Below are 12,392 nucleotides of genomic sequence, written 5' to 3'. Positions count from 1 at the left end.
TGAAAGGAGACCACGATGGTTTGAGCAGCCGAATCCGGACGTGGGACGTTCCACCAACCACCCAGTTCTTCAATCAACGACGAGCGTCAAAGAAACGGAGCAGAGGCAGAGCTGATCAAGATGAGAAGCTCTTATGGACAGCTCAACCAAATGCAGTGTCAGATCTTGTTCTCCGTACGTTAGAAAAAGACATACTGAAGGCATTGGGAGAAATTTGAACATAGACTCGTTATTAGGGTGTTAATATGATTTGTCATCTGAACAGGAAATGTTGAAAGTTAAAGGGTACAAAGGTGTATATGGGCTCTGTCCAGGCCAACCTGATTACCCTGGTGTCGCACAACGGTGTGGAATGATGGTTAATTTTTAGATTGACAACATGATTATGTTTATTTTTATAAGCTTTCTGTCAGAAAAGCAATTCTCTAAACTTTTAGTCTCAAGAACTCTTTATACTTTTAAAAATGACTGAGTCACACTCCCAAGGATATCTAGCATCAAGAACGCTGAAAATAACAAATTTTGGGAAAGCTATGGAGAATTGGAACACGAATACATTGGTGGTTGGAATGTAAAATGGTGCAGCTGCTGTGGAAAGCAGTTTGACAGTTTCTCCAAAAGTTAAGCATAGAGTTACAGAGTTAGACTCAGCAATTCTGGTCCCAGGTGTAGAGCCAAGAGAACTAAAAACATGCATTCATACAAAAACTTGGACACAAATGTTCTTAGTAGCATTATTCCTAATAGCCAAAAATGGAAACAACCCCAAAGTCCATCAGCTGAAGAACGAATAAACCAAATGGGGGCGCCTGGGTGGCTCCGTGGGTTAAAGCCTCTGCCTTCGGCTCAGGTCATGATCTCAGGGTCCTGGGATCGAGCCCCGCATCGGGCTCTCTGCTCAGCAGGGAGCCTGCTTCCCCCTCTCTCTCTGCCTGCCTCTCTGTCTACTTGTGATCTCTGTCTGTCAAATAAATAAATAAAATCTTAAAAAAAAAAAAAAAAAAAAAGACGAGAAGACAAAATCCCATACAATGGCTTCAGCAGCTGGGGCGTGCACTGAGCGTGGGTGTGGGGAAGGCCTTCGAGAAACAACGTCACCTATCCCGAGGGTCAGACTCTCTGCCCAGGGCCTTCCAGACGTTTCTCCTCACAGCCGCCTTCTGAGACTGGCGCCCTTCTCTCCATTCTGCAGAGGATACTGAAGCCCAGAAGTTGGGCAACTTGGCGGAGATGCCACAGTGGAAAGAGGTCGTGTGGGGACTTGAGGTGAAGCCCGTTTGACCCCCAAAGCCCGCGCTCTTCACGGCTCTTTCTAAACCTCCACGTGCACAATCAAGGAAGGTCACTTTCGCTACACACCGCATGAAGGGTGCCCCTCCACAGAGGCCCAGATGGTCACCTGGGGGAGCCTACAGGCTCTAGAAGAACTAATAACAATCCCCCTGGATTGGTCATTACATTGCACATGGCCCCTCATGCGATCCACACAATTTAAATGCACGGACTAAACATTTTATCCTCATCCGCTGTCCTCTCCTTAAATCTGCCTTCCTTTCCCTCCAGTCTTTGGAGAGCATTCTGGTAGCTTCTCTTCAAAGAATAAATGAATTCATCGACAGCTGTGCTCCTGAAACTCTGTCAAACACAGAGGACCCTAGCTAGCTAAGCCTGTGGGTTCTTCAAGACCCCAAGGATAAACAAGTGGGTTGACTGTGTGGCTTCATAAGGCAAAGACCTGAACACAGAGCGAAGGCTCGTCCGTGGCCCCTCCACACTGGGGAACTCTCCTGCCGTTTACTAAGTGAAGGGAAGCTAACTGGGGGGGAGGTCCCCACGAGGCGTTGTGCAATGGTGAACATAGGATACGAGAGATGCGGTGACCAGCTGTTTATAAGACAGTGCTTTAAAAAAAAAAAAAAATGCATGCCTTGGGCGCCTGGGGGGCTCAGTTGGTTAAGCGTCTGCCTTTGGCTCAGGTCATGATCCCGGGGTCCTGGGATGGAGCCCTGCATCAGGCTCCCTGCTCAGTGGGGAGCCTGTTCCCCCTCTCTCTCTGCCTGCTGCTCCATGGCTTGTGCTATCTCTTTCTCAAATAAATAAAATATATATATTTTTTAAATGCATGCCTTTCTAGGTAGATACATACCTAGGGGTGGGTCAAATACCTAAGTTAGGAGAAAATGTGGTTGGATACCTCCCAGCTTCCCCGCACAGACGGCCTTAGGCGCTCAGGTGGGGAAAAGGAGGGACAGAGAAAGCTGGGGAGCTTAGCAGAACACAAACACAGAAAGAACAGACTGGCCACTCCGTTTTACAAAGCACAGATGTGACCCTGTGTACCCACGTAAAATTCTGTATGAATGAGATTATGGACAGGGAGATTCATTTATTAACTATTTCCTTTAAGGAGAAATGGAAGAATGCAATAAATTCCAGAGATTTGGTGGCTCAACCTTTCGCCCGCATCTCTCAGGTTTTCTGAGACCATACAACTGACGATGTGAGGTGAAGTCTCCCTCCTCGGGCGAAACAAAAATAAGGGGAAGTCGCGGCGCCGGGGTGGCTCAGTGGGTTAAGCCTGTCTTCGGCTCAGGTCATGATCCCAGGGTCCTGGCATGGAGCCGGGCATTGGGCTCTCTGCTCAGCAGGGAGCCTGCTTCCCCTCTCTCTCTCTCTGCCTCTTTGCCTACTTGTGATCTCTCTCTCTCTGCCAAATAAAACAATTTTTTTTAAAATGAGGGGAAGTAAAAAACAAGTGTTTGCTCCCTTCCCTTCTCTGAAGAGTAAAAACTGACGTGTTTAGAGCAAGACAGTCTTTGCAGCTCTGTCTTTCAGGGTTCACGTGGTCTCGGCATGGTTAATAATAGAATTGAGAACACACTGGAAGGTAATTACTGCTTTGCAGCAAAGCCACTTTTCTGATTACGGGCCAACTGGAAAAATGAGAGTCCAATATTTACAACCCCTGAATGCCTACAGAGAATGAGGTGACCACTATATCCTTTTGCCTGTGAGGCTACAAAAGATTTAACATAACGAAGGCTGGTTTGGGTGAAAAGAGTGTACTAATTATTTGGAAGGTTCTCATGTTTGTAGGATTTGTAGGGTAAGCTCCGAACGGCTTTTAATGAACCAGAATTCTTTGAAGCAGCGTAGTAAAGAGAGCTATAAACAAAAGAATCTGGTAAACATAGAATACCCACCAGAATAATGAAAGTCAGAGCCACGTTGAAAATTTGACTCAAGGAGTCAAATCTCACTGTGCTGTAAATCCACATCTCCAGGACACCTTTCTCCCTCCTAAATGTCTAGGTTCTCTTAGCTTCTTTTTCAGATCTGTGCTGTCAGCTTCATATTTCTACACATGTTTTTTATTAGGATGGCGTATGATCTAAGCCCCTCTTACCCAGAGGCTGTTCCTTCCACAGGGACTGGGCTCCTGCTGACTGTGTGTCTTTGAGTACCTCATTCCAATGGCATTCCTTTCCTGTGCCCTAATCATTCCCACTGGTGCCCCAAAGGGCTCACTCCTTTCCACTGTTCGAACGTTCTCCCTGACGCCATGCCTTTCTGCGCAGCAAAACGTCTGAAGACAGAAACCCAAATAACAAACCCACCCGTGTTGCCTCTCTCTCTCCCCACCTGTCTCGCTTAGAAATTTCTTATGGGATGCTTGCTCCTCTGGCTCTCTCCTGAGGTTTGAAAGCTATGGAACAGCTCTCCTCTGTTTTTGAAAATGTCATTGAAGAAACAAGACCACGTGTCTGTGTAAAAAGGACCAAAGCTCTGGATTTGGCGGATTGCTGCTTCTTGCTGTCATCGAATTTTCCCCTCTGTCTGCCCTATTTCCTATAGATTGTCAGACGGAGAGGCAGGGTGAAGTGTGGGATCAGCCTCGGGGGCAGGGCTGTGTGCTTCTGATTCTGTCACTGAAGGCACCTGGTGATTTCCCACTTTCACTGGGGAGAGTGCCATCTGCATTAAAGTTCCCTCACCACCAATCTTTCCTCTGATAGTTCAATACAGTTTGTACAGGAACACAGAAAAGGCTTGATTCTTCCTCTTGCCAAGTTTTAGAATGAGTTTAGTGCTCTAGGATCCTTCAGTGGAAACATGATATTTTGCTGTTGTTAGTTTCATAAGATCTCAAGGAATTTTATAGATTTGATGAGTTTCATTCCATTATCATTATTATTTTCACACTCAAATTGTTCTATCTCTTGCCAAAGGGAGGCTTTTTTTTTTTTTTTTTTTAAGATTTATTTTAGGGGGTTGCCTGGGTGGCTCAGTGGGTTAAGCCTCTGCCTTCGGCTCAGGTCATGATCCCAGGATCCTGGAATAGAGCCCGCATCCCCCACATCAGGTTCTCTGCTCAGCAGGGAGCCTGCTTCCCACCCCCACTCTGCCTGCCTGTCTGCCTACTTGTGATCTGTCAAATAAATAAATCTTAAAAAAAGATTTATTTATTTTAGAGAGAATAAGAGAGAGAGCATAGGTGTGTGTACTTGCGTGAGTGAGGGAAGGGGCAGAGGGAGAGGGAGAGAAGCAAACACCCTGCGAAGCAGCAGGAAACCCAACATGGGCTCCTCCCCAGTCTCCAGCTCATGACCCTGAGATCATGACCTGAGCCTAGATTAAGAGTCAGACACTTAACCATCTGAGTTGCCCTGTTGCCTCTGGCCAAAAGAAATCTTTAATTTTTTTTTTAATAGTCTAATTTTTATTTTTTTAAAAGACTTCATTTATTTTGACAGAGATCACAAGCAGGCAGAGAGAGAGAAGCAGACTCCCTGCTGAGCAGAAAGCCACATGTGGGGCTCGATCCCAGGACTCTGGGATCATGATTTGAGCCAAAGGCAGAGGCTTTAACCCACTGAGCCACCCAGGCATCCCTTAAATACAGTCTAATTTTTATTTTATTTTTTTTAAGATTTTATTTATTTATTTGACAGACAGAGACTACAAGTAGGCAGAGAAGCAGGCAGAGAGAGAGGAGGAGGAAGCAGGCTCCCCGCCGAGCAGACAGCCCAATGCGGGGCTCCATTCCAGGACCCTGAGATCATGCCTGGAGCCGAAGGCAGAGGCCCCAACCCACTGAGCCACCCAGGCGCCCCTACAGTCTAATTTTTAGAGCAGTTTTAGGTTCAGGGCAAAACTGAGCAAAAGATACAGATTTCCTGTATATCCATTGTCCCTCCTCCACTTCCTCCCCCTCACACACATTCGAGGCCAACGGGAATCTTTTCATTTTGGCTCCTGTATCTTTCTGACATGACCAGTAGTCTTGGATTTCTTCCTTGCTTTCTAGAATGGCAAGACTGAATCAACCATTCAGGAGCCCTGTCTCCTTCTAAGGGGAAATGCTATTTAAAGGCTATAATCCAAACCATGGGATGCCGTTCCTCCTGACCTTTTTTTTTTCCCCCTTATTTTAGGTTTTCAGGCTCAGCAGACACAGCTAGGAAAAATGTATTCTTGAGAAAATAAAAATAAATCATGTGTTCATATTGAGATTTCCAATTGAAATTAAGACATCAGGCTTCTACTTTTAAAGTATTAGACATCTCTTTCACTGAAAATCTTTTCCTACAACATTAACAATTACTTCTTTGCTTTATCCTCAATCTACACAAAGTTATTTAAGGAGAAGTATTATCACTAAAGATTATTGAACACGATTGAAGATTTCTTTGCTATTATTTCCTGCCTTTAGGATATACTAGTACATAATTACAATCAAATGCTATGGGTCAAGCCACCTGAAAATTTTTTTTCTTTAAAAAAATTTTTTTTTGAAGATTTTGCTTATTTATTTGACAGAAAGAGAGACAGCAAGAGAGGGAACACAAGCAGGGGGAGTGCGAGAGGAAGAAGCAGTCTCCCCACTGAGCAGACTTTTCACATAGTCCCCTTATTTGGGGGTCTAAGTCCCTACTGCTTCACAAACAAAAATGGCTTATATTTGAATATGACTTTGAGTCTGTTTTAAGCATGCTTTTATGTACTCTTTTTATTTTTTAAATTTAAATTCAATTAATTAACATAGAATGTACTCTTGTTTTCTGAGATACACTTCTTGACCACACTCTGGAGGCAGTTACCATTAGCTCCATTTTACAGAGGAGAAAGGTGAGGCCTCACTACGGAACCAGGCCAAGTCTCCCAGATAACTGGAGACAGAGCTGCGTTTAAAACCCTTGGGGCGCCTGGGTGGCTCAGTGGGTTAAGCCTCTGCCTTCGGCTCGGGTCATGATCTCAGGGTCCTGGGATCGAGCCCCGCGTCGGGCTCTCTGCTCAGCAGGGAGCCTGCTTCCCCCCTCTCTCTCTGCCTGCCTCTCTGCCTACTTGTGATCTCTGTCTGTCGAATAAATAAATAAAATCTTTAAAAAAAATAAATTAAAAAAAAAAACCATTTTGGGGGGGCACCTGCTTGGCTCAGTGGGTTAAGGCCTCTGCCTTGGGCTCAGGTTATGATCTCAGTCCTGGGATCGAGCCCTACATCTGGCTCTCTGCTCATGGGGGAGCCTGCTTCCTCCTCTCTCTCTCTCAGCCTGCCTTTCTGCCTACTTGTGATCTCTCTCTGTCAAATAAATACATAAAATCTTTAAAAAAAAAAAAAACATACCCAGGGGTGTCTGGGTGACTCAGTGGGTTAAGCCTCTGCCTTCCACTCAGGTCATGATCTCAGGGTCCCAGGACCCCCACATGGGGCTCTCTGCTCAGTGGGGAGCCTGCTTTCTCCTCTCTCTGCCTACTTGTGATCTCTGTCAAATAAATAAACAAAATCTTAAAAAAAAACAAACCAACACCCATTTTTTGTTTATTCCACATATAAATTAGCCTCATAATGAGGAGCAGCAAGGAAGGTACCCCTGATCTAAAAAGTCACAGTTCATCAACTGTAAACCTTCTGTTTCTCAAATACTGAGTCCTCCCCCCCACTGTAAAACTAATAATTATCAACAAAAAACATTCATTGAAAACTTCTCTCTGTATGCTTGTACTCACTTCATGCATTTCTCTCTAAACCCAACTTAAGGCAATTCTGTCGTATTCTAGAGCGATGTCTCACTTTAACAAAAACGGATTTTATATGAAGATTTTAGGGTTTCAAAGTTCAGAAATTAACAAATGAAAAAAGTCCTCAGCCCTCATTTTCAAGACTTTTTTAGCCCTAAAAAGACTCAAACATAGAATTCCCTTAAATGATGAAATCCACCTGACACATTTAAGGCAATTATTCATTTCAATGTGCACCATTACCAGAACATATAGAGATGCCTGTAAGTGCCTTGCCTGTTTCTCAGTCTAAATGGATCAATCTCTAATCTTCAGACTTGTAATGAATTTGCTAGATTACTGTCTTTACTATATCTTCAGCATTTAATAAAGGAGTAATCTGCTGCCTTGCAGAGTAATTAACTTGAGGCCATTACATTCTAACCACAAAGAAATGCAGATTTCCCCCTCTTCTGCATTCTTCTTTTCAAAAAAGGTTGCTCAAAGTGGTATTTAAAAGATAATTCTAGCTTGCTAAATTTAGGGTGTGGAAAAAGTCCAAAATGAGAATATTCCACGGGTAATTGTGCAAGAAATGTTAATATGTGCGGGAAGAGGAGACTGTCCTATCCTCCCCATGCATTTCTCCCCTCCCCGCTTCTTTTTCCCTCGCCACCAGCATAAAATTGAGCAAGGTTAAAAGTTACCAGAGGCAGTGAAAAACACTTTACTCATCTCATTTTAAATATAAAATGATTTCATAGCTGAGTAATTTCTAAAACCATCCTGACGTCAGAGCTTCCCTTCGGAATTTATCAGCAAATTATCAGAAAGTGCCAGTCTTCATATTTAAGACAGATTTCTGGTCATTCTCAGTTCACTTGCAAACACAGAAGCGGACTGTAAACTTTAATACAGCAAGTGTCCCGGTATCTGAAGTTTGCTTTCAAATGCATTAAAAAAATACATTGATTATGGATAAACGGATAGATAGGCGATAAAACAAATACAACAAAATGTTCATTGTGCCATGCAAGTGGTTCTCCCTATACTTGAACCTGAAAAGGAAAGTGGTGGTGGGTCCCAAGGTGAATGTGGACGGTCACCTTAGCTCCCAGGTAGCAGCCAAAAAGGATGTCAGTGGAGGAAGCTCTGTGGGTTCCTGGATAAGCAGGACTCCTGACACCTCAGCAAGCTTCCCACACTGCAGACTGGGCACCAGGGATGACAGACGTGGGGTCTTCGGGGCCCAGAGAACAGATAGATCAGTTGTTTCATAGCGAGTACAGAGGATGGGGTATGGGAGGGCGATCTGCATTAAGATTCTAAGGCTCATGAATAATTTGGAGAGGAAGGCAAACAATGTATACAGGAAGAGGAGGAGAAATTTGGTGGCTCAGAGTCAAAGGCAACTGGAAGGTAAGAAAACTATTTCTGGAGTGACTGGGTCTGTGATGGAGGTTCACGCTTACAAGGCAATGTTGGCGCCCACCACTAAATTGGTTGCCCCTCCTCTTTATTCATCCAAATTTGAAACACTCCAGTTCCTTCCTCATAGAATTTTTATAGCATCTGTTTTTCCTGCAGACATAAAGGTCTGAGTAAAGTGATCCAACAGAGATTTGGTGAATACTGAAGGCGGCAGAGAGCATGACTCCCTGGCCGGGGTACAGGGACGCTACTGCATTTTGGATTTGTTTGGATCTCTCTCGACTTACGCCCAACTGGACATCCACTGTGCTTCCAAATCAGCTTCCCTCCACTGCAGCAAACCTGGGTTTTCCTTTCATTGGGTTTGGATGTACCGGCTCCGCTCACGTTGCATTGTGCCTTTAAAGTCATCGTGGATTCTCTTCCTGTCTTGGAGGGTATCAGCCACCTTCTTGAGACTTAATGAGCATATAGAAATATTAAACCCTTAGAAACCCCGAGCTGGCCAACCGGGGGATCTCACACCATCGTCTGGGTCAAAACCCTTAGTAACTGATGTATCTTTTGAACCACTCATGACGATCACGGCCCATCAGGAGTGTTCGGCAGTAATGTCATAGGAGTAGGCTGTGATGAGGAAAAAAAGCAGGAGACAAAAGGAATGAGGGAGGGGAGAAGACAGGTGAGAAAAATGTGCTGAGATACAGCAGTGGTGGAGACAGACAAAGACCGTCAAGTGCACCGGGAGCCACCAAAGATGGCTACTTGTGCTCCTGGGGCTGGACGTTTCCCCTTCTACAGAGCACAGGCCCTGGCTTGTTGCTGAGACTGTCATTTGGGACAGAAGCTGAAGCCATATCAAAGCACAAAGGGGATATGGATCATATCCCCCCCATACACAGTATGTCAGGTTTTTTGTTTTTTTTTTTGACTTTTTATTTTTTTAAAGATTTTATTTATTTGACAGAGTGCGAGAGCACAAGCAGGGGGAGCCGCCAGGGAGAGGGAGAAGCAGACTCCTTGCTGAGCAGGGAGCCTGGATGCAGAGATCATGACCTGAGCCAAAGGTGGATGCTTAACCATCTGAGCCACCCAGGCGCCCCAGTATGCCAGTTTATTAAAGGAAGAGTTATATGGGCATGACTTCTTAAAAAGTAGGGCCAGTAGGAATCCAGTGCTGTGGATGGTCTGGGGTCCGAGCCATGGTAAGCAGCTTGCTTTTCTTCCCATGAATGGCGTTGGTCATTCATCAGCCCACATGACTGGTCACCATAGACCTTTTTGTCTCCAACTGGATCCCATCCGTCGCTCTGAATCTGTGCATAGGACTTTGGCAAATTCACCCGTAGTGAGTGAGTGATACACCGTTAAGGGCATTCGTGTTATTCTGACACCCAGACAGGCAGAAGAGGGTGGCAGAATGGAAGATTCCGGCTGTCGGGGGTGGGTGAGCACAGCCTAACTGGGGAGGCAGAAAAGGCTCTAGTGAGAGTGGGAAAAGGCCCAGTGGGCAATGAGTGACTTTGAGTTGGAAATGGTGGACCTGATGGGAGTGACGGGGAACAGGAATGTGTCATTCTTTGGGGCACCCGTTGTCCCAATCTATTTAAGTCCCTGACTTTCAAATTTTGCTCTGAGCTTCTCATTACAATTTTTCATTGTAAATGGCGGATCCACAGAAGATTCTTTTAAAGAAATTATCTGGGGCGCCTGGGTGGCTCAGTTGGTTAAGCACTTGACTTTGGCTCAGGTCCTGATCCCAGCGTTCCGGGATGGAGCCCCACATCGGGTTCCCTGCTCAGTGGGGAGCCTGCATCTCCCTTTCCTTCTTTCTCCCCCTGCTTTTGCATGTGTTCTCTCTTGCTCACTCTCTGTCAAATAAATCTTCAAAAATAAAACAAAAGAAGCCAGCTATTGTGGAGTTTAAAAAAACCCGGGGCGCCTGGGTGGCTCAGTGGGTTAAGCCTCTGCCTTCGGCTCAGGTCATGATCTCCAGGTGCTGGGATCAAGTCCTGCATTGGGTTCTCTGCTCAGTGGGGAGCCTGCCCCCCTCCCCACCCCGCCTGCTTTCTCTGCATATTTGTGATCTCTGTCAAATAAACAAATAAAATCTTTAAAAAAAAAAAAATCCATGGTTCTAGATAATGGTAAGCTCACAAATCACTTGACAGTAACCTGGGGCTTTTTTCTTCCATGATGGCATCAGCCCAGGAGCTAACTAACAAACACCTTCTGCTTTGAGTATCTTCATGGAGGGCAGTCTGCCTCCCCAGAGGGGTAAATACAGGAAGGAAAGCAAAATGTATTTTGTAAAAGAACTTGGTGGGTAAGTGGTCATTATCTTCAGATTGTTTGGTGCTTGCTTACCACAGATCACTGGAGTTAGGATCCTGGTATATATGATTATCTCTCAGCTTCCTTTAGTTGTTTTTGTTTTGTTTTGTTTTGTTTTTTTGTATTTTATTTATCTGAGAGAGAGACAGAGAGAGTGAGAGAGAGCACAAGCAGGGAGGAAAGGGAGAAGCAGGCTCCCCAGCTAAGCAGAGAGCCTGATGCAGGGCTCTATCCCCAGACCCCGGGATCATGACCTGAGCCAAAGGCAGAGGCTTAACCGACTGAGCCACCCAGGTGCCCCTGATTGTTTTTAAAGGCAATCTCTATGCCCAATGTGGGGCTTGAACTTATAACCCCAAAATCGAGAGTCGCATGTTCTACCAACATGTGCCCCTGTTTTTACTCTTTGAAACATGATCAGGATGCAAACGCTTCCTCAGTAATGGGAGCTCTACACACACTGGAGCTGCCTCTGAACATTTTGCGCACAAAGAAAGGCATTAGCTTAGCTTCCAAATGGGACTCGGCTCTTTTAAAAATCCTGATCTAAAGGAACTTCTGGATTCTCCCTCTACCAAGTTCCAGGCTCCTGGCCCCACACGGGATGGCCTCACCCCCAGCCTTTCTCCACATGAACGTTAGGACTTATGTGCCCTCTTAACCAACCCACCAGGCTGGTTAACCCTTTAAGTGCTTTTGTCCAGGTCACTCCTGCAGGACTCAGTTCCAGTATCATCCCCCGACAGGTCCCTTGCTGTCACTTCCACACCAGTTGAGCCCAGAGTCTTGCCCCATGAGCTTACTCACACCAGAAACACCGTGCTTACACCCTTTCCAAAGGCAAGGGCCGTCCTGCCTTCCAGCACCCAGCCCCCGTGGGCACATGCCCTAGAAACACAACACTGAGAAACAGGACCACACTCATGACAGTGTATTGGGGACCAGTGACTATTTACCTTGTGATTGCTTATTGTCGTTCCTCTCTGATCAGCGGTAGCAGTTTTTCCCTTCCTGTGCACTGTTCTACCGGGCTGGCTCGAAGCACTGCAAGCAATACAACGCATGTTCACTGTCATTCCAACTTCAGGACAATGCTATTCGAGTCTGCGAACGTGGACATTTTAGTACCAACATTTTAATTGGAATATGCCAACGCTGAAGAGGAGTGGACGGTGGTGTGGAAGTTTGTAGATAGACCCCTGGTTTCCCCCTCATCCCTGCACCGAAGGTGGCCAGACTAGAGGAAGAACTGGGGTCCCTGATGAAGTCAAGACCAGACTCTGTAGGGTTGGCAGTAGCGAGGGGGCTGAGGCTTTCAGGAGTGGGAGTTAGTCCTCAGAGTGTGGAAGAAGTCTTTGGGCAAAGGACCCCACCAAGACAGGGGCTGACCACTTCCCTAGGACAGGCTGGTGCTCCGGCCTCATCGGTCCATCGGAAACAAGCACAAACTGTAGCAGCAGCCTCCATGGCACCATCACAGAGGTGAGAGCCCATCACACCTACCCTTCAGGCCCAGCTCCTTTGGGTGCATGGGCAGCTCTCGCCCATCGGTGACCCCCCCACCACACTCGACTTTGCTCAATATTCCTACTGTGCCCAGGACCCTGGGCTTGCTTCCTGGGATGACC

Source organism: Mustela erminea, chromosome 21, assembly GCF_009829155.1.
Source record: "Mustela erminea isolate mMusErm1 chromosome 21, mMusErm1.Pri, whole genome shotgun sequence".
Classification (NCBI taxonomy): domain Eukaryota; kingdom Metazoa; phylum Chordata; class Mammalia; order Carnivora; family Mustelidae; genus Mustela; species Mustela erminea.
The sequence above is the reverse complement of the archived record's forward strand: the minus strand, read 5'-3'. Positions refer to the sequence as shown.